Source organism: Aulostomus chinensis, chromosome 17, assembly GCF_037954235.1.
Source record: "Aulostomus chinensis isolate RoL2024-O1b breed Wild chromosome 17, RoL_Achi_v1.0, whole genome shotgun sequence".
NCBI lineage: Eukaryota > Metazoa > Chordata > Actinopteri > Syngnathiformes > Aulostomidae > Aulostomus > Aulostomus chinensis.
The window spans coordinates 23,257,074-23,284,012 of record NC_141336.1 but is presented as its reverse complement, the minus strand read 5'-3'; the positions used below and the strand labels follow the sequence as shown (position 1 = coordinate 23,284,012).

Here is a 26,939-nt window from a genome sequence, read left to right as displayed (position 1 = left end):
TATTTATTTTGTTCTACAACCAATGGCTTCCTCCCACTATTTCTTGGATTTTTTTGGAGGCCACAGATTCAACCTGCTACTAACTAGATTGAGGTGACAGCGCAATCAAAAGCCAGGGAAACTTTTTTCTATCTGACGGCCTTCAAAACGCCTCATTGCGGCAACAAGTTGCATATTGTGGCATCAAAAAATCAATCCTGTAAATTTCCATCTAATTTTCATCCATGGATTTGTATCTTGTGGCCTCAAAATAGCGAATTTGAGGGAACAAGCTATGCTTGGGGCTTTAACATAAACGTATAAATGCTGCTTGTGGTCAGCAGAGGGGATGTTTAAAGGCTTTAATGCCCGGCTGCTTATTTATCGGGAGCAGTGAGAACGCACCATTATATTCACGCACTCACTCACGCACGCGCGTTCATCCACCCCCCCCCCCTTCCTTCACGCCCTCACTCACGCACCGCCCTCACGCACGCTTGCAGAGAGTGCGGTGGCTTTAAGAAGGGAGGCGTGGTGCTGCTGCTGTTTTGACCCGAACTGACAGCCTCCTCTCTGGCCACTATCACTCCGCTGAATGAACAGCGTCGCTCGGGCAGCGCAGGGCAGCGGCTCCCTCTCCGTGCAGCCCCGGCAACACTGATTTCTTGTCTTTTCCTTTCCTTTTTATTTTATTTTATTTTTGTAATTTTTGGTTCAAACCTGCTGACAACGAGAAGGGATTATTACGATCACCCAGCAGCAACTGTTTCTCCGCAAATAATCAAGAAGGTAAGTTCACCATTTCCACCTCCCCTCCCCTCTTCCGCAAAATCAGTGTGCGTGTTTCAGCTGGTGATGGTGCTCAGCAGCCGGGGAGGCGAAGGCAGCCTCGGCTGAAAAATGACACGAGAGCCCGGGTCGGAGACTGGAGGACGGCTGCTCTCCCCGGGTAGGCTGGGCTGCTGTGTCTGGCTTTTTTTTTTTTTTTAGCATTAAAAATCAACACCACACCTTTGCTCTTAAATGTGCTGCTGCTGGCTGCTGCTGCTGTACTGCCGGTAAAATGATGAGTGGCTGATATTTTTCACCATCTAGCTATTTATGATTATTTTTTTAACCTGCTGTTAGCCACATTGTAATGAATGTGACTTGTGATTTGGCGCATGACAGCCACCTTCAGCTCCCGCTATCATCTGCGCACACAGCGGGTTGGGTGTTTGTTTCTTCTCTTCCAACACCTGCATGTGATGAACTGATTCCTGCACGCTGCCTTCACATGATGCGCCATGCATTTGACCTCGATATTAGTAGGCTGCGTTCACTGGGCTAAGCAGGCAGGGACTTATTCCTCTGGCCGTCCACAGAGGGCGCTGCTTCCCCTCTTTGCTGCACCATCACGGTCCCTTTGCAAAAAAAAAATATATATATATATATATATATATATATATATATATATATATATATATATATATATATAACCCATGTTCTATTCTCTGGGCGAGTTGAGCAGTGTGGAGTGTTTTTTGTTTCTTAGTAAGTGAAAGATTTTTTCCTCTGATCTTAGTAACTCACTTTTCCTCTTCCTCATTTTGCAAAATATTTGTTTTTCCCAGTTTAGTTAATCTTGGTGGTAAAAGGGGAATTGTATCATGCTTTTGGAAGATGTCCTCCAGAAAAATAACCCCCCAAAACAAGACTTTCAGCTGAATATCAACTATGTCCTCAAGAGAAGAAGCTGCAGTTTCCTTTCTCTTGAGTTAAATTTGGCTCCAGCGACACTTCAGGTAGTGTTTTACATCCAGCACATCAGCAGACTAAATAACCCCCCCCCCTCCACACACACACACACACACACACACACACACACACACACACACCCCCCCCCCCACCACCACCATCACCAACCCCCTAATGTAAACCAGGTGTCTCTGTGCAGACTCTGCTGTCTGAATATCATAAATGAATGAAGGCAATGCCAGCGGATGAAGGCTGAAAGTTTCTTGCTGGTTTATAGTTTTGTCTTGTGACAACTTGATGCATATTTAATCAGGATATGTGAGGTGAGTGTTTGCTCCCACGGGGCAAGGCAATTTTATTAGTAGAGCCCGTTTTCACCAACAGTTTGTCCCCAGGGCTTCACATGGCATCACAACAACATCCTCTACTCTAAGGCCCTCGCATCGACTGAGGAGAAACTCCATAGAAAACCCTTTTAACAGGGAAAAATCAGGGTGAGCAACAGAGGAGGATCCCTCATCCAGGACGGACAGACGTGCAGGAGATGTTGGTACAGACGAGACAACAGTTTACAATACAAAATGTGGGAAACATGGAAATGTTAATAACAGTTGAGGAAGGAAGCTTCTGGAAGGGGAGGCAGGGAGAGCTGGCCAGCTTGATGGGGGACTGGATGGGAGGACTGGGGGCTTCCACGCCTCCTCAAACTCACACTGTAAGTCAGTTTACGGGATAGGAAGGCATCTATTTAATCTAACTCAACATCTGGCGGTGATGCGGCGTTAGGTCCTCTTGCCCAGTTGTTGAGGCTTTACAAGCAAAGCACCATGATAAGCACAAAATCATCCCCCACCCCCACCCCTCCTCCTCCTCCTCCTCACCCACACACGCTTCTTAGCATCCGCTCCATTCTACCTTCTGGATCGTGCTGCTAGTGCGCGTCAAGTAAGCCGCAGTGATCCTTGGAACTGATTCAGAGGAAATAAATAAGAACAGATAATAATTTGGAAGGAAAAAAAAAAAGGATGATTATAGGTGTAAAGAGCGGAACGGATTATGACACAGAAATTACCTTTTAATCATGCTAACCCACTGTGAGTAAGTGGCTTGCAGGATTTGTCCATGTAAGGCTGTCGAAAGAAATTTTAACAATGTGTAATGCACATACTTTACAGGCATCAATAGGCTGCCCACTGAACCCAGCAGGCTTGAGTTAATGGATGTCAGTGATGGATGGATTTATTGAAAAGCCTCGCTCTGTTGCTGGCTGTATATCCCTGAGCAGAGCTGCAATCCACTGAGCTTTTAATACGCTTTAAGCTTTTCCACAGCTTCAGCTTCAAGCATGTAAAATCATACATATATGAAAGGAGTATTTGTCTGTTTACTCTCTCTTTCTCTCTCTCTCTCTCTCTCTCTTTCTCTCTCTCTCTCTCTCTCTCTCTGACTACAGCAGCTGTTCCAGCAATTTGGCTGGAGTATTTTTAGGCTCAATGTTTTGATTATAGCGCACGATCCTTGTCCAGCTACCTGTGTGTGTCAGGAGGGAAGAAAAATAGGTCTGATCCAAGAGTAACAAGGCCACTGGGCTGATGTGTTCTGCTTCTGGCTGTATCCTTGCTGACTGAGCGGAGAGTATTGAGATTTTCGTTGCGTGTTTCTGGGGGCGGAAGGATGACTTGGACCCTTGCTCGCCTCAGGGTGGCTGCATATGTTAGCAGGTATCAAGAGGCCACACGTGGCTGTGGTGTGTGTGTGCCCAGTCTGAGCTCCTCTGCCACAGGGCAGGGTGGTCGAGGGAGACAGGGCCATTGTTCCTGACCAGTCACACAGGCAGAGGTTTGCTGGCTTCCACTGGACCCAGATGTTTTCTTAGTTTTTCAGGTGTCCATCAGGGCTGTGAGGTGGGAATCTGGTTGAGTAGGTGGGGTAGGGTGGGGGCGACGGCATGGTATTCAATCTGTAGTACGTTTAGATCAGGCCAGCAATGACTATTTTAATTACAGCCCACGCGTTGCAGCCCTAGAACTGTTGCATTATGGTTCTGAGCTGTTTTAGATTTAAAGGAACACACTGGCGTTTTGGGGAAATACGCTTATTTGCTATCGTCCCCAGAGCCGGACAGGAAGATGGATGGTCGTCTCTCCTCTGTGTGTGCATTAGGAGGCTGAGACCCCAGAGAGGTGTGTGTGTGTGTGTGTGTGTGTGTGTGTGTGTGTGTGTGTGTGTGTGTGTGTGTGTGTGTGTGTGTGTTGGGTGGATGGGTGGTTGGGTTGACTGCTAGTTAGCTTAGCGCACTGAATGGTGGAATGAGAACAACCCAAATAGTAAATGTGTCCCCTTGATTATCGACTAATTCTTGTGGCTCAAGATCAGTAGTGTTGCGTATCCTGAGCTTTCTGGATTAATTAGTTTAAATCACATGTTGGAAGTGCAATGTTTAATGAATCAGTGCAACGCATTGTAATTAAGTCAGTGGGCACAGAACACGCATCCATATGACCTCTCGCTAATCGTTGTTCCAGCCCGCTCTTCCTCTTGGTGTGGTGGATTTGGAGGCAGCTCGCTCGCTTGCTGCATCGGTGCAGTTTTTGGCTCAGGGGCAAAGGAGTCTGGGAGTAATTGGCTGTAAGGGCATAATCCAGTACCAGACGCTTTGTTGTGTCTGTTAAACTGCCCCCCCCCCCAATACACACTCACACACTCTTAGTCTTAAGCAGTACTTGAAAAAGAAATCATCAACTGATTGATAGATTTGTTCAACTCATGTTTCCTTCTTGTCGATCAACTTAAGCACGTGTCCCATTTTGGGCACCAAGTTCTGTCTGGAAGACGTTTTAGCGAGAATTATTCAGCTTGATTCTTGGATAAATACAGATGTGGGGATTTAAGTCGATTTGAATATATTAAAAACGCTTGATGTAATTTGTCTTATTAACTGAAAGATGTATGACAACATTTTATGTTATTCTTCAGTCTCGAGCAAGTCTCAGATCTCTGGGTTTGTAGACTCAGGCCTGGCCAAAGGGGATCACTGCTCAGGTCTTGCTGATGGGTGGCTGGAACAGGCTTCGGTCTGTTTCTTCCACACAGTGGTGCGGCTGTTCTCCGCCGTGAAGCACCTGAGTTGGAGAGGAAGTGCTGCGTGGCAGGAATGCCCTGCTGTGCCAAAGACCCTTCAGCATCAGATCAGCATGAGGCTCAACCAACTGTGAAGCTGTAGTATGAAAGGATCCTAATGTGCATTTGCTGGCACCTTTAACACAAAATCTCCAAAGAATCATTTTCTGTATTCGTCTGTCACAGCACTCCTGTGTGTTCTCTGAGACAAGCAGAAGTGTATTTTAGGCCAGCAATGAATCAATTTAAACTACATTCCTTGACCAGCATCTATGGGTGACTGGTCACACTATTTAGTTGAAGCTGGAAACCTCATTGGGATCTATTAACCAAAATAGTGCTAGACCCCCCCCCCCCCTTCCTTAATCCACCCCTTCTCCTCTTATTACCCCTCAGTCTCCCCACATACTCCACTCCCACCAAATGTAAAAAAGTAATTGTGTAATTGCACAATCATGTGGCTGATTAAAATCTCATAAATTCCTGGTATTCCATCATAAAATAGACACCTGAATCTCTCTCACAGTCCAGCCTTTGTGCACCACTACAACCAGCGTAGTGTTGTTGCAAACAGTAGCTCGCCGCCTGACGTCCCGATTCGACTTGCTTGTTTCCACCGCTGGTATAAATTAGGGGCAATTTAATTCTCAGTTTCACCACGCTTTGTTTTGATTCTATGGGGAAGGGGGGGGGGGGGCTTGCGGCCAGAGTAAAGATTTTATTTTGCATTAAGTTGGCATGATTGCAGGATGATTGGCTCTTCGATCACACCCAGGCTGAACACACAGGCAGCAGGTGCTCACATTAGATTGTCTCTTTAACGTCTTCAAGAATTATTTCCTCATCAAATTGCAGCATGGGTAATGGAGGTTGAAACTATCCTAATACGTCTCCCCCCCCCCCCTCCCATCTCCCCACTTGGTCCCTCCACCTTCCATTCTCCCTCACCTCTCAGAGAACTTACCTAGTGCCGTGGTTGTTTGGGTCCCCTGTCTTCATGTCGTCACAGGCAATTAGAGCCCGTCAATAGGCTGCAGGACGGATGCTTGAGACCTGGGCATCCAAAACCCCTTGCTCCTGCCCCCCGTGCTTGGCTAATATTACCCCTGAGCTACAGAGAAAGCAGCAGATTGGTTTTGTCAGTAGATGGAAGGGAAAGGAGAGGGGGATGGTCCACATGGGACGTGTGCGCGTGCTACCTCGCCGAGCACAAAGCAGCTCTTTCACTTGGGATCTGGAGCACATATGGAATCGTTTATCAAACCTCCAGTTCGTCAACCCCACTGTATTCTCTCGGCGACAGGTTTCCCCTCACCTCTGCATCTCAAATTCACTTTGCCACTGTAATTAGCTTGTAAGGCTGCACCTGGACCTGCTCTCTTGCTCCCCGGCGCTACTCGAACCCAGAATCCAACAGTACCTTGAGGTCAGCCAAAACCAAAGAGACCTTAAAACTTTTTTCTTAGGATGTTGTAGTTTGACTATATGGTCTGAACTCTGCATACTGATACTGTATGTTGAGATTCCCCCAATCATAGTCATGCATCTTATACTGAGATTGCGGCTAATCCTGCGGTACTTTCAGAGATGGGGCATTTAGCACTAGTTGCAGTTGTTGCCTGGTTTATTTCAGTTAAAGGTATGTGACCTTAATTCAAGGTCCATATTTAGTGGAGTTTGATTGCTGTCCACTCTAAATTATAGTGCGCACTATTTTAACGGTAACGCTATGCCAGTGTGACATCATCTCCAAGGATTGGCCTCTAAACTGCACAGCTGGGTGTAGATAACAAGAGCAGGTTTATTTTTTCCCTTTCTGCATTCCAGCTTCTTATTTATAATATCCAGCTTGGGGGGCTACTTCTATAAAAGGAAGTTTGAAGAATTTTGCTGACCCACCCGAGAGGAGGCTTGCATGCCTCAATTTCTCAAGATGTAACTCTTAGACATCCAGCAGATGTGCATCAGTTTCTAAAAGAATGGCGGCTTTGGACAAACACAGCCGGATACATGACCGACAACACTGCAGGAAGAAATTAAAAGCTTTCAGTTTCCTCTGCAGGGTTTGTTTTGTATCGTCCTCATGTATCCTCATAGGATTTAATGTCCTGATGTTGGAGTTCTTTGGTATTTGTCCTCTAAGAACTGTCAAAACTGAGACGAGGAATCCTAAGAATAAGTTGTGCAGCCAAACCACAATAGATGGAGCTCTTCGAACCAGAGGTCAAACTTGTTTTGTTTAAGAGAATTAACCCCACATACAGTTAACCGTAGTGAAAGGTGACCTTTTGACCTTTTCCAACTGCCTGGTGGGCTCAATAGAAATCATTATGTGTACTTTAGATTATCTTAACATGCTGAGTTGGTTGAGTGAAGTCATCCAGTCTGGAGTCATGAGGCTAGATTTCGGCCCCGTTGCCAAACGGATACACCATCATCGGGCCTAGATTGTTAGCCCCTGACGTGTTATCTTGCATTGTTGCTCTCCCAGGATAAACTCATCTGTAAATTAGCCTAAACTCCTCAACATTACCAATCCAGATGTCCTCAGTGGCCTGACACACCATTTAATGCCTAGCAGATGGTATTCGTAGCAGCGCTGAAGACAGATTAGCTTAATGAGGTCATTTACCAATGAACCATGCAGGTTTACACATCATCTGGTGGAGGCGGCCTTTACAGTACCTGCTCACTTCTACAGGTTAAATATTTCAATGTGGAGTCTTTGCTCGGGCCACTAAATGTCCTTCCCAGAACCGTGTTTGGCTGCGGACAGCACTGCCACGAGGGGCCTCTTCACAAGCGATATGGCATAGCTTGAAATCCTTTGTGTTATTGTAACTATCAGATCTTCCTCCCTTTCTCCCTCCCTCTCCGTCTCTTTAGTGGACAGGGGTCCTTTCTGCTGCCCTCTGCGAATCTGTTTGTGTGTTTGATTGTGGGAAAATTTCTCGACAGTCCGTGAGAGTCCCCCGCTCTCTGGACTGGCTTTTCCCTTGAGGTCCTCCAGGCTCAGCAAGGCTGAGCCGCACCACTGCTCAGGGGCCCTTCCCCTCCCAGCAACTCCTAGTGGTGGCAAAGGCAGTAGAATTCCTCTCTTCACTCTTTTGAGATCCAAATCAAAGTCATTTGTATGACCAATCCCTTTCCCGTCTACTCAGCCGGCTCAACAACACAGTTTATCTTTTCAGAAGGGGGAGATCCTTCAGGCCTTTCAGCGCAGCGATAAAGAAGGTTGGCAGCAAAACACTCCCCACCAATTATTCACTTCAGATGGGGGGGGGGCTGAGATGGAGACATGGATCTCGATGTGACAGAGTTTTTTTGAGAATGGGCCACGTAGTAGTGGGTTTACTTTGGCTGTCGTTGCAGAGTAAGTCCTGGCTCTAAAGCTGGATATTGAAACTGAAATAGGTAAAAAATTTACTGCTGCGAGTTTGTTAATGAGACTTCTGGGTCATGTACACGTGTGTCATTTGGCTGAAGGAATCGTCTCATTAAACGAAGTTTGTTGCTTGGTTTATTTAGACTCTGAATTCTAGCTTTATTGCCAATGCATTCTTTTGCCAATTGCCTCTATTTTCACATTTTCATGTGGGCACATTTCACTTTTATATCTGTTTCATAGGTAATGTAAGTTTTTGCAATTCTCTGTAATATCCCTGCAAAACTTGAATATTTTAATGTCTATTATAACGTCTTTGATTCCCTATATGCCGTCAAAAGCTTCCCTTCTTCATTCTGAATTCAATTTAAATGGGCCGTTCACTTTGCGTGTGTGACAAATGTGTTTATTGAAGTGAACGAAGGCTGGAGCAGCTTAACAAGACCTTTCACCTGCAGGTTTTGGAAACCATATGATTATAAATTGTTTGACACGAGGAAGAAGAAATGGTTTAAACATTGTATTAGATAAATCTGCAGCAGTGATCCCACTTAGTTTAAGACCAAAGGCCATTACTAAACGGTAAAACATTTTTATAAGCTCCGCACTGTCATAATTCTTTCGACTGTTGGATTTCTAAATTTGGCATCCGTATCTTCTCAAGCATTTCTTTCAAATCATGTAAGGACTTTATGGTGCAGTTCAAAGCTCTTAAGTACAACAGAAAGCAGCAGCAGGCACTTTAACGGTGCCTTTCCCAGATCCAAATGCCTCATCTGAGCTAACTGCCATCTCATTGTGTTTGAGCTTCGAGACGGATGAGCAGACACAGTGAGGATCCAGCGATGACGACAAATGGTTCTGTCTTTTCACTATCAAGTAGCTAAATACACCAATCTGAACACTGGACCGAAGCCAGAGATCCTTCATCTGCGAAGTGCTCTCCTCAAAAAAACTCCTTTTCGCCAAGTGACAAACCGCGTGGTTGGCAACAGCAAAAGCATTCAGAGGCGGTATGAATAGGGGCCTGTCTCTGGAGAGGCCTGTTGAAATGGGGCCTTTTACTTTTATCTCTCCAGAGAGGCCGAATGATGTCACACAGGTTTACTTCAAATGGACTGTTGAAAGGCAAGGTGTTTATTTGTCCACTGTTATAAAATCTCTCCATTTCCCAGATTTAGCATCTGTTGGTGTTCTGCACTACCAGGCCATTCCTTCTACACTGTTACTCAATGGCGATGCAACCGCCTAACTCTCCCTTTTGACTTTTTATTGACACTTGCCATCATTAGCTTTCATTTTCTCTTTTTCTTCATTCCTGACTTTGTCAAGGAACTTCCTCTTTCCATTCTTAAAAGTGTTGATGGAAAGGAAATGAAGAGAAAGAGGAGGAATTCAGACTATAACAGCAGTTGCCATCCTCTAATCATCACCCGCTCACAGCAAATATCACATCTGGGCATCAGGGGATGTCTTAGTATGGTTTCCATGGTTACTGAGCTACTGACCCCTCCCCTTTCCTCCTCCTGGGTACCATGCCGTTTTCTGTCAGAGCTGTGTGCTGTGCCTCTACTTCCTCTTGTCCAGGGGACTATCTTCCATTAGCATTCAGGAAATGTTGGTGTAAACAAACACCAGGAGCCAGTGGGATAAACTCAGTTGACCCAGCCATGTCATAGCAAGCGGAGAGAAGCTTATTTTTGGTCAGCTTCTTGTATGTATCCACAATGTGTTTATGGGGGCTTGTATATATCTGTTAGTATGTCAGAGCAAACTCGTTTGTCCACTCGTGAGTATACAATGGTTGTATTTTGAGCATCAGTACTCGCTGTGCCAGATGGCCTGTGATGCCAGGTCTTTCCCACCTGCCATGGACTAGTTAGCCAGTTATCCATTCCCATGCATGACGTTTTGTTGCTGGTGCCGTTATGTGGCTCTCCTCTAACGTCTCCCTGCTAATGTGGTGTTGGCAGTGGTTGCTGTGACCTGTTTTGCCTTTATTGGTCTGCAAGTCGGGGGATACGGCTGGTATTAATAATGTTTTTTTTTTTTCTACTGTCAACTTAACTAAAGTGACAAGCTCTGCAAAAACGTGTGTGTAGAATGATCTATCATGTCAGCAGTGGAGTGATGGAAAGACAACCCGTAAGCCTCTGCTTCGTGTGCCAGACCATCGGAATTGTTCAGCCACACACTGAATGCAGGAATTGGCCTGCGTTGAAGCTTGGCTGCACTGCCCATTTCAAGCAGTATCAGAGCCTAATATATTTCCTCAGGCAGTGATCCATATAGAAAATGGCTTTTTAAAAAATCCAGTCTGTGCCATGTAGCATGAGCCGACTGACGGATATTGTGATTGTCAGGGAGAGGTGCAGGTTGGGGTAAGCGCAGTGGCACTGGAACTGCGCCCTTGACCGCATCTACGAGGATTGATGCTAGTGGTGGGGGTGGATTAGAGGTATTAGACAGACTGGACCCATGTTGCAGACATTAATGCTGCTATACAACTCATAAACATGTCCCTGTCCTCCCATCCCCTCCCTTCTACGCTGACAAAGAAAATCCCTTAAATGCACAATTAACTGCAAGATTGTCTTGGGCTACAGTGGCACATAGATCAGCTTAAATACAGAGGGGATTTGTGTTATACTACTTTAAGATAAGTGGTTGTGGGGTACCAAGAGCCAGAGGGAAGTGACATTTTTGACAGAGCTGTGAATGTCAGCCATCAGTGTGCGCACGTGGAACAATAACTCATATCCTATTACCCAATGAGAATCAAATCAGATTTTTCGAGGCTGCAGTGAGGTGAGGTTTGGGTTATGGACCTCCTGTTGAGTCATAAAAAGACAAGCCGGTGGTCTAAACACCAATAAAATACAGTCATGAATGGTAATCTGCAGTATAATGAAAGTATGCAGTACTTCACAAGTTGAAAGCACGAGGGTATTTCATGTATTTCAAAGAATTTCTATGCCACTCATCTAGAAAACTTATTTTCCAGAATTGCTGCGAGTCTGCTTCTTAAACTGCCTCATGTCTCACTCTTTCCCTTCCTTGGATTACCACCACACATATGCTGGGACTGGATTTGCAGCCAGGGTTGCCGTGGAGACAAGTCGCAGCGCATAAACCCAGGGATGTTTGGGGAACGGTGCACTGCGAGACAGGAAATGTTGTGCATTCTTTATCTCTCAACCCTTGGATGGCGCTGCTCCAATCCTCAGTAGGGAGCAGGAGCTGTGAAAGCAATAGCTGTATACACACACGCTGTTTATGGGCTCATTGTGTACTGCGCAAATGAAGGAAAACACTCTCACACTGTACCTGTCATTACCTTGACATCCTGCATTCCATCCAAGCTCTTGAGGAAGAGGAAAAGGAGCTGCTAATGGGAGGCCCGTGAAACAGAATGGAGGGAAGACGCCCCGCTGTGGTCCATTTGTGTGGCGTGTTTGTTAGAATTAGAGCTGATGAATTCAGACTTTTACTGATTTGGTTTGGAATTTGTGCCAGCCATGATGCTAGCTGATGGGGACTGCTCTGCCACCATGACCTGGATGACCGAGAATCTTCCCCAACATGTTACCCTGGTTTATTGTCATTAGAATCCCCTTTGACTGAAAACCCTTCAGTTTAATTCACGTCACCGTAGCTGTATGGTATTTTTAGCTGTGGTATTCTACTGACACCTCTGCCCAGTTTCCACGTTCCATCATTGTATCTCAGTGAAACTGGATCAGTGGGCCAAAGCTGACAAAGCCGTTCTGCCTCCCTCGAGGAAAAGTGCCGCTCAAACAGCTGATGAATCCCTTTTTCCTCTTGTCTCATCTCCCGTTTCCTCCTAGGGTTAACTGTCAACACACGATTATGCAAAAAAATGAATAAATAAATAAAGCATCAGTTTTGACCTTGAGTTTGGGTGTTAAAAAGGTGAAAGAGATAAAGAGAGTCACTGAGTTCACAACTCGGGGCACCTTTTGAGGGCGGTTTCGTTCGCTCTCTGTGCACCTTACTGATCGTTGAGGTCATTGTAACGCCAACTCTCACTGCAGTTCTACTGTCTCAGAAGGGGAAAAAGTGGCAGACTCATTGTTCTATGAAGGAAACTCGGATGCAAGGAGAGGAAAAGCTGGGGGGGGGGGACGCTGACCCACATTTTTGTTGCAGCGTGCAATGGTACAACAATTGGAGGCCCAACTTGAGCATTTAACTTAAATAGCATGTAATCGGAACAATGTGTGTTGATTGTATGCAGCCAAAGCAGATGTGATTAACCCAGATTTGTATTATGGGGGTCAAAGTTTTTTTTTTTTCTTGTCATAGCAGGAATTCATCCTGTGGAGCCAGGGAATGGAAGTTCTCATAGTGTGACAACAATGCGAAACATCTGCACTACATTTAAATAACATATAAATCCTCTGCTCTTGAGGATTATAATGTTCAGGTTTTATTGAGACTGTTTGAGAGAGCTGTTGATTTATTTTAATGGTCGTCTTGGCGGCTGTAATTTGTGGTGCTGTTGAACTTCTACTGCGAGATGTTCCTAATATTTTGCCAGGCCGTGAATTAGGTTGCAGTCACACATGCGCTGGGCACTACACAAGAGTGCAGTTAGCGTATCCCCACGGATGCACGACTCATCGAGCCCAGCAGAGGTTGAACTGTTTAGTTCTCCCGACTGGCACGCAATTGTATGAATGTTTGTGTGAATGTGTCACAGCAGTTAAGACCACGCCGCTAACGGATCAAAGACACAGTCTTCCTTGGGCGCTGATTTGATAAACTTGATGGCCAATAACTTCCTATTTATACATCCCGGGGAAAGGGAGTCACTGTTGCCAGAGGGCTGTGCCTCTACTCGCTGAGAGAACAGTCTCTATCTGTGGAGTTCTTAACCCAACAGTAGTCAGGAAACTGGTATGATACACGAGTCACGGTGCGTTCCATAATGGAACGTGGCGAGGGACCTGCTGTCTAGACCAGGCACCCTACAAGAGAAGCTCATTCTTTCAGTCACTAACCAAAGCCTGTGACCGTAGCTGAGTGTTGGAATGCAGTAAAGTGAGTGTTTCACCTTAATGTCATACTAAGAAAGTTAGCATTTCCTTCTTTCTTGCAATAAAGGCACCTGCAACTGTCTGGTAATTTGCTACCCCACGCAGAGTTGGGTTTTTGGTATCCAGTTACTAATGGGGGGGGGGGGGGGTTTGTGGCTGAATGCTCTGATATGATACATTTGTCTGGTTAGTATTTGGTGTTGGCACGTAGCATTCAGTGGATGTAAAACAGCTGCAGCAGTGACACTCCTCAGACATGTGGGAGCTCCATACAGCTGCTTGGAAATGGCTACGTCTGATAAATGGCGACCAGCAACCCTCTTCCCATACAAGCAATCCTGTGACACAATATTAATGTAATGTATCGATCGTACAGCAGCAGCTTTAAGTCGGTGGAACACTTTAAAGAAACAAGTGTCATTTTTTTTTGACAACGTCCCAAACTCAGTAAGAGGTGTCATGTGATACTCATGTAATTGGGTCTAAGGATTCAAACGTGTACTGTCCTCAAAGGAATTCTAATTGCTGCACCCAGTTGCACACAGAGGACTGACAACCGTGTGAAGAATGGAGGGAAAACAGAGCTGGAGAGAGGAGTTCTGCTCGCTGCCTCACCTCCAAACAACTGATTAATCACTGCAATAAATGGGAAAGTGGGTGGGTGTGACAAATGTACTTCACCCTAAAAATGTATTTTGTCTTTGCAGGTGTCTTTAACTCTCCTAGACATTTTTCCCGTTCTGTGTTTCTTCTTTGTGACTCCAGAATGCAAAAAGAGCCAGTCATGTAGGTTTAGCTTGACGCTAATAGCGCCCCCATAGCAACAGCAAAGATGCCCACTTACAAACTCAAGCTCACTGTGCATTACACTCCAACACTTCTGGTTCTTCTCTCATTCATGGTAGCGGATAAAGAAGCTGTGGATTAAACTGCACGATGCACCTGGGAGTTTTTGCCTGTAATTGGTGAGTGGGGGGGCTCCATTAGCTCCAGGCTAAATATACATGAATGGCCTTTTCTAGAGTCTCAAAGAAGAGATGCAGTGCTGAAAGACGTGTTTGTGAGCTCATGGCACGTATTTGTTAGTACTTGGATGGAATAATACTCTTTGGGAGCAATATCGCTTTATTGATTAATGTGGAGTTTTAGCAGTTGACAATAAACAAGTACACAGGACCAGTATGTGCCATTAAAGAAACCAGAAGGATTTTAAGGGCACGTGGCTCTGGGTGTGTTCCTGCCGCTCCAGGAGCCTGCCCCGGCCTCAGCTGGCTTTAATCAACACCATAATTCACCCCTCTTGCGTGTAATCCGGCAACAATGGGCCCCCTCAGCAATACTGTGCTCCTCTAACACCAGGCGCCCAGCATGCTTCTATATGTATTTACTTTGTCTGTCTTGCTCCCACTTGCATTTGCTCATTGTCTCATCCTGTCGTAGATAAATGTACTGCAGCAGATGCCTGTCAAGAGTTCTGTTACTCCCCAGCATGCACGCATGTAGTTTACACAGTAAAGCTGCACAGTAGCAGTCATGCAGGCAGGGCAGATGATGCTGCGTCCTTGTTGTGTTCCGATGTGGGGAAAGAATGGAATGACAAATTAAGATTGAGTCCTTATCGGTGTAGCTTGGCTGCAATCTATTCTCTACTCACTTGGTTTGCGTGCGATAGCTTCCTGCAGTCAGAGATGTGTGTGTTGCTTATCAGCCCAAACAGAAGCGCAGCCCTGACCCAACCCTGTAACGACGCATCTCACAGATTCAGCATCTCAGCGGCTGAGGGGACACTCTGATCTAGAGGACACCAACCTGATCCATGTGACTGTCTGCTGGAAAGTCACTGACAGCACAACAGTGTAACATTTAGGGAGCCCCCTCCCAGCAATGAAACAGGATGTGGTAGAGGTCTCCCTAACTTCAGGGGCTTGTAAATCAGTGGAACAACATGTCTGACCCTTCTCACCATACAAGAGGCAGCTGCGCAAACTCTGTGTGGTTGGATGGAACACGAGGCACGTGTGCATGAGTGATGCCACTGGGTCAGAGGTCGATTTTGCCTGGCAAGTTTTCCACACATAGTTGTGGTGCAATCCCTCAATTTGTCTTTTTTTGGCATGTTGTGTGTTGGGATGAGCTCCTCGGAATGATCTACAGATGTAGCTTAAGGCTGTGTGTTTTGGGGCATTGACATTTTTCTATTTTCACTGTGAAATTGTACAACTTTCCTACAGCATGAAGGCGTGACACATACATGCTTTGTGATGGAATGAATAGCATCTCAGAACAGACTGTTCTGACCTACTGTAAAGATAAACAGGAAGTGTTTGTTATTATATTTTCATCTGCGGAGAGGAGCAGTGCAACACCCTGCAGTGGTACCATTCTTAGCATTACCGAGAAAGGGAGCTCTTGCAAAATGGCAGTTTGTCACTTGCTTTCTGTAGCGTCACACAGAGTAAACAGTGGGTTTAGCTGGGTTGGTTGGACCTATTGTGGTCAAGCCAGACCAAAGGGTTAGAAGGAGAAAATTGTTGGACTATTTTTAGACACTCCACTTCCTCTGGTTAGTGATAAAATCTGTTGAGACGAGATTCTACAGTTATTTTTTGTCATGGCGGCTTCAAAGGTTTGGTCAGCTGTTACTCTCGCTGTCGCAGCATTATGCAAAATGCATAATTACAACTGGGGTCTGTTTATTTCTGTACATTAGGACTGTAGGTAAACATGATAGGCTATAGTCTGTCATTACCAACAGCACCACACCAAATTCCTCGTATGTGTAAAATCGTACTTGGCAAAAAATCCTTTTCTGAAAGCTTTTTCTTTCCGATTAGCTAAAATGTTCTATGTTTGCAGCTCTAGCCTGCAATTTCAGGGACTGCGTTCCTATCACATGTGCCGTCAGTCTTAAGTAACCTTGGCAGTTCAGACAGCATCGTTTGTCTCGAGTGGTGCCAACGGGTACAAAGGGTTCCTCACCCTTAACAAGAGGTCAAGGGTCAAGAAAAAAGGTCATTAGCTCATGGCCACAGACACACACCTGTTCACAGGGGGCCTTCTTTACCAGGACAGATCACTCCCAGATGTTTTTGTGGAGACACACTGACCGCCATGACCATGTGTGAAGGGAGGCAACTAGAACTGAACCAAACTTTTTCAATCCCACTTCCCAGACATACTTCACCGTACATGGACACGCGCAGCACCTTTGAGGGGCGTAAAAGCTGTGATTCACATTGTTCTAAATGGCTTTTAAAAAGGCACTTTTTACACCTGGAAAGGCTCAGATGCTGGACATATTCTGAGGTTCAGGTTGTGGTCACCAAAAAAAATTCTAAAGGTCTCTCTTGAACTGGTCTGTGCTCTTTAGCAGTTTTCTTCTGAATGGTGGGATGGAGAATGAGTGATAAATTGTCGTGTCTGGTGCTGCACTGTGGAAGGAAGTCCCCATGTTGCCAATATAATAGCAAGTGGAATATAAAAAACATGTTTTTGAATAGAAGCATCTGGAAAAAGAACAAAGTGCTTTCCTTTCCGTTACCTTATTTTCCCATTAGTTTTCTGTCAGTCTTCCTTTTACAGTGTATACACCTGCACTCGCAGTGGAGAAAAGTGCTGTACTAAAACCAAGGTATGGGTTCCATGTGGCGTAGAAGGATCTGCTACTTCTGTAGCCTCTCAGTGATGCACTCTGAGATGAATTATTATTCAGACCCTTTGACTGATGGCCTTCATGTCCAAAGATCAAGCCATTACATCAGTGGTCAACATGACGAAGCTGTCATGAGTCAGTCAGCAGAAAACCGGACCATTGTCCAAATATGACAGCATTTCACTGGCACAAGCCCAGGCAGACAGCAGAGGTACTGTGGAAGCAAGCGGTTGGGTGACCTTTGACCCTGCCCAGTCGGCATCTTGGACAAAAGAACTATTCAGATACTTTTGCAAAACACCCCCCCAAAAAGGCCCTCGCTCAGCCCAAACGACTGGTAATCCTGCTGAATGCTTGCTCACCCCCACTTACTGCTGGTGAAAGCAGGTGTTAGTGATGGATGTAGAAGGAAGGGGAGTAGAAGAGCGTCCTAACCATAGGAAAGTAGGCAGGTAGGTGGCAGGAAATGACACAGGAGTGGTGTAAATGATAACCACAGGCTAGAATTTCCCCATAAAAACATGGTGCCTGACATTAGATTTATGTTTCAGGGCTTTACGGTCATCAGACCACTTTCTGTGTAGGCTTTTGAAAGATGGATGATCTACTGTTCCCCGATATGAGTTATTGCTAACATACAATTAGGTCACGTATAAAAATGTGCCCTCGTGTTTATGCTGTCAAACGTTCAGGCTTTTGTGCAGTGGCGGTATTTGTTCTCCCTGGCAATTTATCTCCGTGCGGGCGTGAAAGAAATGGTTGTGTGCAAAGTGCTGTCACAAGGGATTCCTGGCTTAAACAAAACAAACTTAAGTGAGAGCTGCCTGGTCAGAAGAACCTCTAAATAATACATTAAGGAACAACATGTCGTAAAACTTGACTATTTGCTATGTTAGCTCTGGCAGCTGCCGCTTTCGAGGAGGAACCTTGCTGCTTCTCTTCAGTGACAACCCCTGAAAGAGCTCCTCAGATGCCAGTGTCTGTAGTTTTAAACTCCTGTTTACAGCCTCGCCTCCAACTGTTTCTTGCCTGTTATCAAGTTCGACCGCTCTCGCATATATGAGAGGGTAGTTTATGGGACTAGAAGACCACCTTGGGTGACCGCCAAGTACCAGGTTCATTTTTACCACTCCTCTAAGTTTAAATTTTGCTTTTGGTAGCTGGGCTGTAATTGTTCCTGCATTGTTGTGGCTGATACTCTCATGGCAAATATATCTGCTTTCAATTCACGGTTGAGTTTTTCATCCGCGTCCTGAGTTTAAACGGCAGCACTGCAAGCTTCACCCGAGCTGAGTGACAAGTGAGTGGCAGCTTGTCAGGAGCTGTTCGTGCCGTTTCACAGCTCGCACATGTGTTGGGAGCAAAGCGGCCCACCTGAGTTTCAGGTTAGCTCAACATATGCCGAAGCTGTCAATCGTAGCACTCAATGTAATGTGATAACTCCGGGTTACTAGCAAAGTTGCTCACTTTAAGAGGAGCAGAGTCATCAAAGCGTATCTGCCTGACGCACACGGGGACATGAGAGACGCCTACATGCACACGAATATTCCAAAATTGATAAGGGGTCATGGAACGGCATATTCCAGTTGGATTTTCAGAATTTGTCCGTTTTACTGAATTTTCCTTTTTCCAATGAGGAAATGTTGGTAGTCGCTGGGTCTGAGCAGCCTTTTCTCTCACTGATGACAAAAGGAGGAAATTGCAATTGTGATAGTCTCATAGTTCTTTTACCGAACTGGAGGGAAACGGCGTCGAACTTTAGTTCCACTTAGCTAGCTAGTCAGAAATTGCATGGCTGCATATAAACAGGATTATTAGTGTAATTTTGTTCCACCTTTTTAAAAGAAGAAAAAGGTTGATGTTTATCAGAAAGAGGCAGCACTTCATTTGCGCTAATTAGCCAGTATAATTTACCAGGCTGTGATGGGTGATAAAGCTGAAGTGCACTCTACTCGACTGAATTTCCCTCGAGGTCTCATCCCTCCGGGACGGGGGGGGGCAGTGAGAGACAGAGAACATCATGGAGATCTGATGCCTCTCTTTCTCTTTCTCTCTCTCTCTCCAAGCCCGGCTAATGGATGCACCCCTGGGCTTTCTCAGGAATGCACCCAGACCCTGTAACCAGCAACTTGATGTCATCTCTCTTCTCCCAAGAGAAGATGTATAATGACTGACTGGAGAATGGCTCTAATTAATGTAGACGAGAGTAAGTGCAACAGTTTGACGAGGAATGGATTGTGGTTTTTGAGTAGGTCCTCTCTCACAGCAGACATGTTGGCTCCTCAAAGCAGGAAAAGCAAAGGTGGAATTAATAACGCTAATGGTGGCTAAATTTGGTGTCGGCGAGCCAGACGCAGGGCCCTGCTACGGTGCCTGCTCACCCACTGACATGGCTTACTGGGACAGGAGCCAATGTTGATGTTAGAGTTTCCACCTGTACTTTCTCCTGCTTTTTTTCTGATGAGAAAATGGCCTATTAAACTGGTTCCTGCATTACAGGCTATATGACTTTTTAAATCAACTAAAACGGTGCCGAGTCACAACGTGCGTGTTTGGAATGGGCTGTCGCTGCTTCACTCAGAGGAGGACATGTTGTGGAAACACTGTGGAGGAAATGTGGTGATGACAATCCCAGTTGTCCCAGTCTGCATCAATGCTTCGCGTATTTCCAGGGAAATCAGGCTATAAATCTGGTGTATTTTATTAAAAGTTTTCTTAATAAAGGAAGCTGTTTCTTGAAGGGAGCACAAGTGGCAGGGGAGAGTTGCTAGCGGAGGGAAACGCTGCTATCCTGAAGCTAACACGCTAATCAGCAAGAGGGCCTGTGTTGAAATGCATTTGCTATTGAATAATTCCCGATTTTGGTGGAATGCCTACTCACCCCTGCCAACACACTGGCAGAAGCCGCTCATACAGTCTACAGCCGTGTCCTGCCAAACTCCATTCATGGATCCCTGGTGTAAAGAGGCCGCTATCGGACATTGACGTTTCCTGCCACAATGCGATTTTTCTTATTCATATTCAAATGCAATGAAAAGTTGTTGTTGTTTTTTTTTTAACATTTTACTGAAGTAAAATTACTAATCATTTTAAGTAATCTTGATCTTGTTGTCATCATTTTGGCCGTAATTATGCAGCCCTAGTCTGTCTCCAAAGCCCTGTAGATGAACCAGCTACTCCCAAAATGATTGACCAAAACATACACTGCTGTCATGAGAGCTCTATTAAAACTCCTCTGGTAAGTGTTTTAATACTGCAGTCGTTCGCCATTAACTTGTCTGTAGGTCTTTATATTTCCTCTTTATAAGAAACCATGGAATCAATCAATCATTGATTAGGAATCACTAGAGGACAAGTCGCCTCTACAAAGCTAGTGAGCAAATAGTCCAGGGATAAAAGTGAAGAGGATTTGAGTGGATCGGAGCCACTGGGGTAGTGAGATGGTGCCTGGGGAGTGTTGGGGTATCCTGCACCCGGTGACCTCTCATATTCTCACACTGCGTACTGCGATGCGGCCTTGCAGCTGACGCCCTGTCGCCTTCATGCCTTACATGTGGCTGAGCTAATGGTGTGAACTGGAAAAGGCCGACAATCCTGTACAATCAAGAATCAAAGTCTCGCCTCCTTTTTCAATGAGTTGATTGGACCACAGGGAAATCCCCTTCCTCTCATAGGGTAGTTCTGAATGAGGAGCCCCTTATGTGGCTTTGTATGGTTATGTGCTTGTGTCGGATGTGTGCTGGCAAAGGGATGACGAGACAGGAAAAGGGGTTTCCTTTGGGCGTTGTGTGCGATATCCCCCCCCCCCCCCCCCCCCCCCGCTTAGTAAGGGAATGCATAGGGTGGAGCTGGAATTGTGGGCAGGAGTGTTTGGGTGGAAACACCAGTTGCCAAAGGTCATTTCCTTTCATCTTTCACTCTCTCCACAGTGTGTATGTACACAGCAGGTACAAACACACATCCCCAGGTTTATCAAGTTTTCACTGACGCTGCTGTCATATGCTGGTGCTGCAATCGGGCGGGTAGAGCTAGTGAGCGAGCGAGGGCGGGGGAGAGGGAGTGGGGACAGTGTCAACAGCCCAGCTCTCAGCACAGTCAGCTGAAACCCAGAGCTGAGCTCAGAAACTCAGGGAGGGAAGCAGACACAACGCAGCAGCTTTCAGTTTAGAAACAACGCTAAGACTCCTCTATGACTTCCGGGACAAAACGCAGAAAATTCCAAATGGCAGAAAAGAGGGAAATAATTCCAGGGTACACAGGAATCCTTTAAAATCTTCTCTCCTTGCTTTGTCGAGAGCCTCCTCTTTTCCATTCCAAGTGACACGACACATACAGGGACGAACCATTTCTCATCGCAGTTTGAGTGAAGTGGGTAAGTAGTAGATACTTGATCTTGATACTGATACGCCTAATCCTCGTCGGCCATCGTGAGTAATAGCCACACTGTAGTGCAGATCATCCCGTGGGGGATTGCACACACTATGGGCTACAGATGTTAGAGCGTAAACCCGGTTCATCCATGCACTGCATCCCGCTGCTCAATCCAGCCAGGAAAACTGACTACTTCAGCCAATGAAATAAACATTAGTTGGTATCTTCAGAAGAAGCTGGACCAAAAAAAAGAAGAAGAAAGAGCTGGTGGGCAACAAGCGCTGCTAATCCCACCAAGATAATAAAGTTTCAGAGTTTTTTGTTGTTGTTGTTTTTGATCGGAACGAAGCTCTTTACAGTGGCCTCAGACGTCATAAACAGCAGCTAAAGGAGGTCGGTTAAATGTGCATGGTCTTGATTTTGCGCTCCTCTGGTTGTGTTGACAGCATGTCCCCCCCCCCCCATGTGTGGTTGTGTTGCATGACCACCAAAGCTGCTGGCATATTGATGGATTCAGTTTTAACAAATATCGTTTGAGGTTGATTCGCTTTGACAGGCCTCGCATGGAAGCAACAGAGGAATGACTTCAAGGAGATTGATATCCATGTTTGGATGAAATGACACAATTGTAATTTGACGATGAAGGTTGTTTTCAACTTTGCTTCTTTTAGTCAAATTCAGTTGGACCCTGGTTTGTTTTGCCTCAGTTGGTATGATGTTGGGAAAGCTCAACTAAACTGACCCCTTTTAGTAGAGATGGTCTGGGCCCTGTCCCAAACTCCCTCTGAAGAGGTTCCTATACAGTGGGAATGTGCTCTGACCTCAGTCTGACCCTACGACGAGCTCTACTCTGCGAGTGTGAATCAAACGGTACTCAGTGCGTACCTGGATATGGGTACGCACTGAGTACTGCGTGAGGAAAACCAACCATTATCAGCAGCTAGCTGCAGATAAATCAGTGTCAAACCTGGACTAGCAACAGGTTCACTGGCTTATTTGATAGTTTGTCAGAAAGCAATTTTCAGCACTTTCTGCATTTATTGACTCGACTCACTCCAGACTCACTTTGGCTTTTAGCAATTTAATTTTGGTCTGCTTTGTTTTTAAGTAAATGAAATGCACTTTGTCCTTGTGAAATAGAAACCTTTTGCCCCCTCCGCCACAGTTTGAGATCCTAAAAATAATGTTTTAACAGGTTTAGGGAGGAAAACTGTAGATCTGCGACAAGTATTTCATCATAAATTCAACATTCAACATTCGTTGGTTCTATGACTGTTGGCTTTAAAAAAAAAAAAAAGAAAGAAAAAAGAAGCAATATAAAGAAGAGACACAGAAGAACCTTCTGGGAATTTTTCTTGAGCCTTTTCAGACATGGACTAGAAAATTAACCAATTAATGACGACAGTAAACATGAATTGCAGCTCTAGAGGATGGGACTATGTCGGTCCCTTGGTGCAAGTAATTATCTGGCAGTCATACCATGTTTTATGTTTCCTCAACAACTCAACCCTGTCGAAAACCTGCATTTCCTGGGATGTCGGCATCTCTTTTTGTGTCCGTGTTTTCCGAGGGAAGCCAATACTCGGTGGAGGTTTTGACCAGCCTCAACACCCTCTCCTAATCACCCGGGGCTCCTCATTTTAAGAAGTTGCAAAGCCCCTTTTTCCCATGTGGAAGCATTGCCTGTCCTGGTTGAGAGGCTGTCATCTTAGCTGTAAATCCTTCCAGTGTGTCGAAAGCACAGTGATGAAAGTTTGCACACCGGCCCTCCAAATTTCCACATGTGAAATTGGTTATGGATGCCTACTTAGGGTTTGCCTTAGTCTGATGGTTTATGGATGGAAAACATTCCAAACAGATACCTCAGTGTTTTTATTACCATTTTACTACTTTACTACTACTGCTTTTACTAGAGGCTGGACTTTTAAATGGCTGATATATGAGATCGGAGTAGCATGAAAAGGCACCTCGCAACGTTCACAGTCATTCATTCTACGATGGTTGATTAACCAGAGGCAAGACTGAGTACATATCATCATTATTAAAGAGTCACAAGGTCTTGTATGTTTTCTTTGAAGTCGTTTGGTATTATGAGCAAGATCTAGTATCTATTTCCACCACATTAGAGGCTTATTCTCTAGTCTACTGGAATCCTCACTGGCTCACGTGTGCCAGGGGGCAAGCGCAGTGACATCGCTAAATGATTCAGTGTGTTGGGAGGGCATTAATGAAAGCTGAGGACTTGCATACATACACAACCTCTGCTGCCATCAGCACTCTTAGGGCTTTTCATATTTTATTGACCATTATGGATGCATGAGGTGCTCTCCCAGGATTAGTGAGAGTGCGAGGGAGAGTTAGAGAGCGGCTGCCGACCCTTTATCGCTTCAACTCTGCTGCTGCTGACTGGCAGCTCAACAGCCTCCTAATTAGTGGGGCGAGAACGAGTCTGCAAAGCTGCTTAAAGTCAACTATCTGATCTTTTGGATGGGATTATCATCATGCTGTATCTAAAACACAGAGGTTACTGGGTCTGCAGACAAACCTCTGGGAAACTTGGAGGAAGGCTGCTGTTGTTCTCTCTCTGTCACTGGAAGTCCCCACACACAGTGTGTGTGTGTGTGTGTGTGTGTCAAATGGCACCATTGTATTTGTGCCAGTGACACACTTTCATGGGCTTATGATGTGTAAGCATATCTCCTCTTTACAGCGCCTCAATTCAGTGCTGTATTACCACAGGCTATTTTAAAAAAAAAATGCTAGTCACTTTGGAGGGCTGTCCCTCTCTGCATAGCTATAACTGTCCCAAAGGAGCATTCCAGACATTACCCACAAGCCCTTGGTGCTCTCTGCTGCAGCTGTTGACCTCTCACCCAAGAAGATTAATAGCTGCGTACAGTGCCCCAATCCGCTCATCGACATTGAAAGGCATATTCAAATCTTGTTGCAGAAGGTCAAATAATGGCAAACCGACGAACCAATACCTAAAGAGCAGTTTTATTAGCATGTATGCAAACTAATTTATAAGGCAGTGATTCTTTTCTTGAGGCATTGAAGGTTTAAGAGGCCTCCTTCATCACCCCGAAGAGCCTGATCCTCATAAGCATCTGTGTAATTTGGATGAGTGTGCTGTATTGATGGAAACGGCTCATTCACTCCAAAGGATGACACTCAAGGCTGTTGGAAGAACACTGTGTCCCTCAGACGTTCCCACTTGGTAACCAGCTCTGAGGTTGTACTTGCGCCAAAAAAATGTTTTCAACGTAGCATGTTTTTGTTTAGGCTTGGAGCTCGTGATTCTAGCATGTTCCCTTCGTATGAAGCAAGAAAAATGATTTGACATGGCAGGGTAATGTTTTGGGGTTCAAGGAAAAGGGATGCCAAGTATTGGATTTCATTCCGAGGAGTCCTGTTGATATGTGGGAACCTTTGGGCCAGTGGAATGTGACTCAGGCAACTCTCTTCTTTTCCCAGTGTTGACGAGTGTAGTGATGCGAACTATTTGATGAGAATAGGAGTGACTCATGGAGATGTGTCAGTTGACTAGTGGAGAAGTGCGTCAGCATGCCTCTGGTGTTCATCTTACCCCCTTGAGTTGACCTCGATCCTGGGCCAAAGTTAACCACTGTACCATTTAAGCCCATTGCATGCAGCAACTGGTGGACTTTACTTGAGCAACACCTCGCCGACCTTCTGAATAAACAAGCTGAAGCCTTGAGAGAAAAGCTGTTAAGTGAGGTGGAACAGAAATGCACTTTTTAAACAAAGCGCATAAAAGGTCTTTGGAACTGGATTTGTATCCAGTCATCCCTCCAGAACATTAGTCTGAAACCTCATGCTGATCGCTTTTAATTTCCCCCAAGTCATCTGCTTCTGCACGGGTTTCAACTTCTGTTCATGCAACTTGTGTCTGTGGTTTTTGGATTATGAAGGGGTTTAACGTGTTGATAATAATTTTCCTCAAACTGCAAATGTAAATGGAACGAGGATGCTCCGCTTGTTTCGATCAAAGCAAATAGCGCGGTTGTGACAAACCTTTCTACATCATGCGGTCTGTGTCATCATGACCAGGAAATGACTTATTTTTTGTGAATCAAGCTAAATTAAATTGCTAATAATGACATCCCGGGAGGATCGGAAACATCCCCCACCCCTCCCCTTTTTCCAGTGGTTTGGTGTAGGCATTTCCTCTTTATGGGTGAGGTGGGTTACTGTGCCTCATGGTCCTGTTAAAACCAACAGTGCTTATATGTTTGTTTTGAGTGAGGCTAAAGCCAATGAGACCTCGGAGCAGTTTCAGTGTTCGGCCGTGAAAGAGCTGACAATTGGGGAGCTAATGATGTGATATTTGAAGACGGACACATATAGGAGGTGGAGGGCCGGCTTTGACCCTTCAATTATTCATCCATCAGGAATGTAACTAATCAAGATCAGTTTGAACAGCTTATCTAGAATTACCGATGTACTGCATTTGCCTTTGAGTGATGGACGTATCAACCGCTTGTAGGGCATTACGAAAAGCTGTCAGTTTTTCCTTTTTCCTACTACGCTAGTTGTGTTTCCATTTAACCGTCAAGTCAATATCAAGTGATTGATAGGTACACGCTGCCAAAAAAGGAAATGCACATTAGGTTTGTTTCCAAACTGGTTTTGACTAAATAAAACTGGCAACATGTTGCCGTTCAAAGATGGTTGGGTAGGCAATGTTACAAATGGTTGTGGGGGTCACCAACAGAGCAGGAGAAGTGCCCTTCTTGAAGTATGATCCCTGATTTGAGAAGTTGTGATTGGTCTTAAGTAGCAGCCAGTATTAGTCATGTTGCATGCTGTCCAGATACGAAGACATAGAAGGGGGTGTCCGTGATGGCCAATGTGGCGGAAACAGCCCGTACAGATCCCGTACTTCAGCTCACAAAAGGTGTTTCCATCTCCTGTTCTGCCTGTCTACTCTTACTCGAAAGTCACCCCTTCAAGTGTTTATTGTTTAGCAAAAATTAAGGGAGGTTCTTTTAAATGTTGCCGATTTCTTCAACCTTTTCTTCTGCGTCACTTCATGCGCATCAAAATGCATTCGTGAAAACCCAACCACTGTCCTTGAATTGGCTGTCAGACAAGAGCTGTTTGCAAACAAAGGAACTTGCCTCTCCTTGTGTTTGCCTCGGAGAAAGTCTGGAAATATTTAAGCAACAGTATTAACTGTGAGCAATTAAAGCAATTAATAATTATTGTTGTTGTGGCCAGTTAAAGTGGGGCTATTTTGACTTATTCATTACTTCCTCATGTTATGCACCATGCCAGTGGGACCTTATGGACCACACCTCCATAACATTGTTCTGTCAGCATTGTTTATGCCTTTTGAGGTGCTTTTGAAACTATGCACTTGAAGTCCATTGTCCGTGTTGTTTCAGAAGTATCATGTGCCACTGGTGTGTGTTTTGCTCTAGACTACATCCTGGCGACGCTGTCTGAGGGCAAAGCTCCCACTCCAACAGCTGAATAGGTTATCAGCTGTCTCATCCTCACAGCTTCCCCTATCGGATAGCAGGCCAGGGCAGAGAGGAAGTGATTGAAGGAGGCGGAGGAATTAGAGAGGTTGGGAGGAATAGTGAGAAGAGTTAAGGGAAGGGTGGATGTC

General features: G+C 45.3%; 1 protein-coding gene across 4 annotated transcripts in view; it reads left to right on the top strand.

Annotated features, from left to right (window-relative positions):
* Positions 1-537: 537 nt before the first annotated feature.
* Positions 538-26,939, top strand: part of daam2 (dishevelled associated activator of morphogenesis 2) — a 99,250-nt gene continuing 72,848 nt past the window's right edge. For 3 of the 4 annotated variants that reach the window (XM_086183736.1, XM_086183735.1, XM_086183738.1), the window contains exon 1: positions 538-768. The gene's annotated coding sequence lies outside the window, so the exon portion shown is untranslated. Of the gene's footprint in view, positions 769-21,050; positions 21,306-26,939 lie in introns of those variants that run through there. The other variant, XM_086183734.1, reaches the window with a different exon arrangement.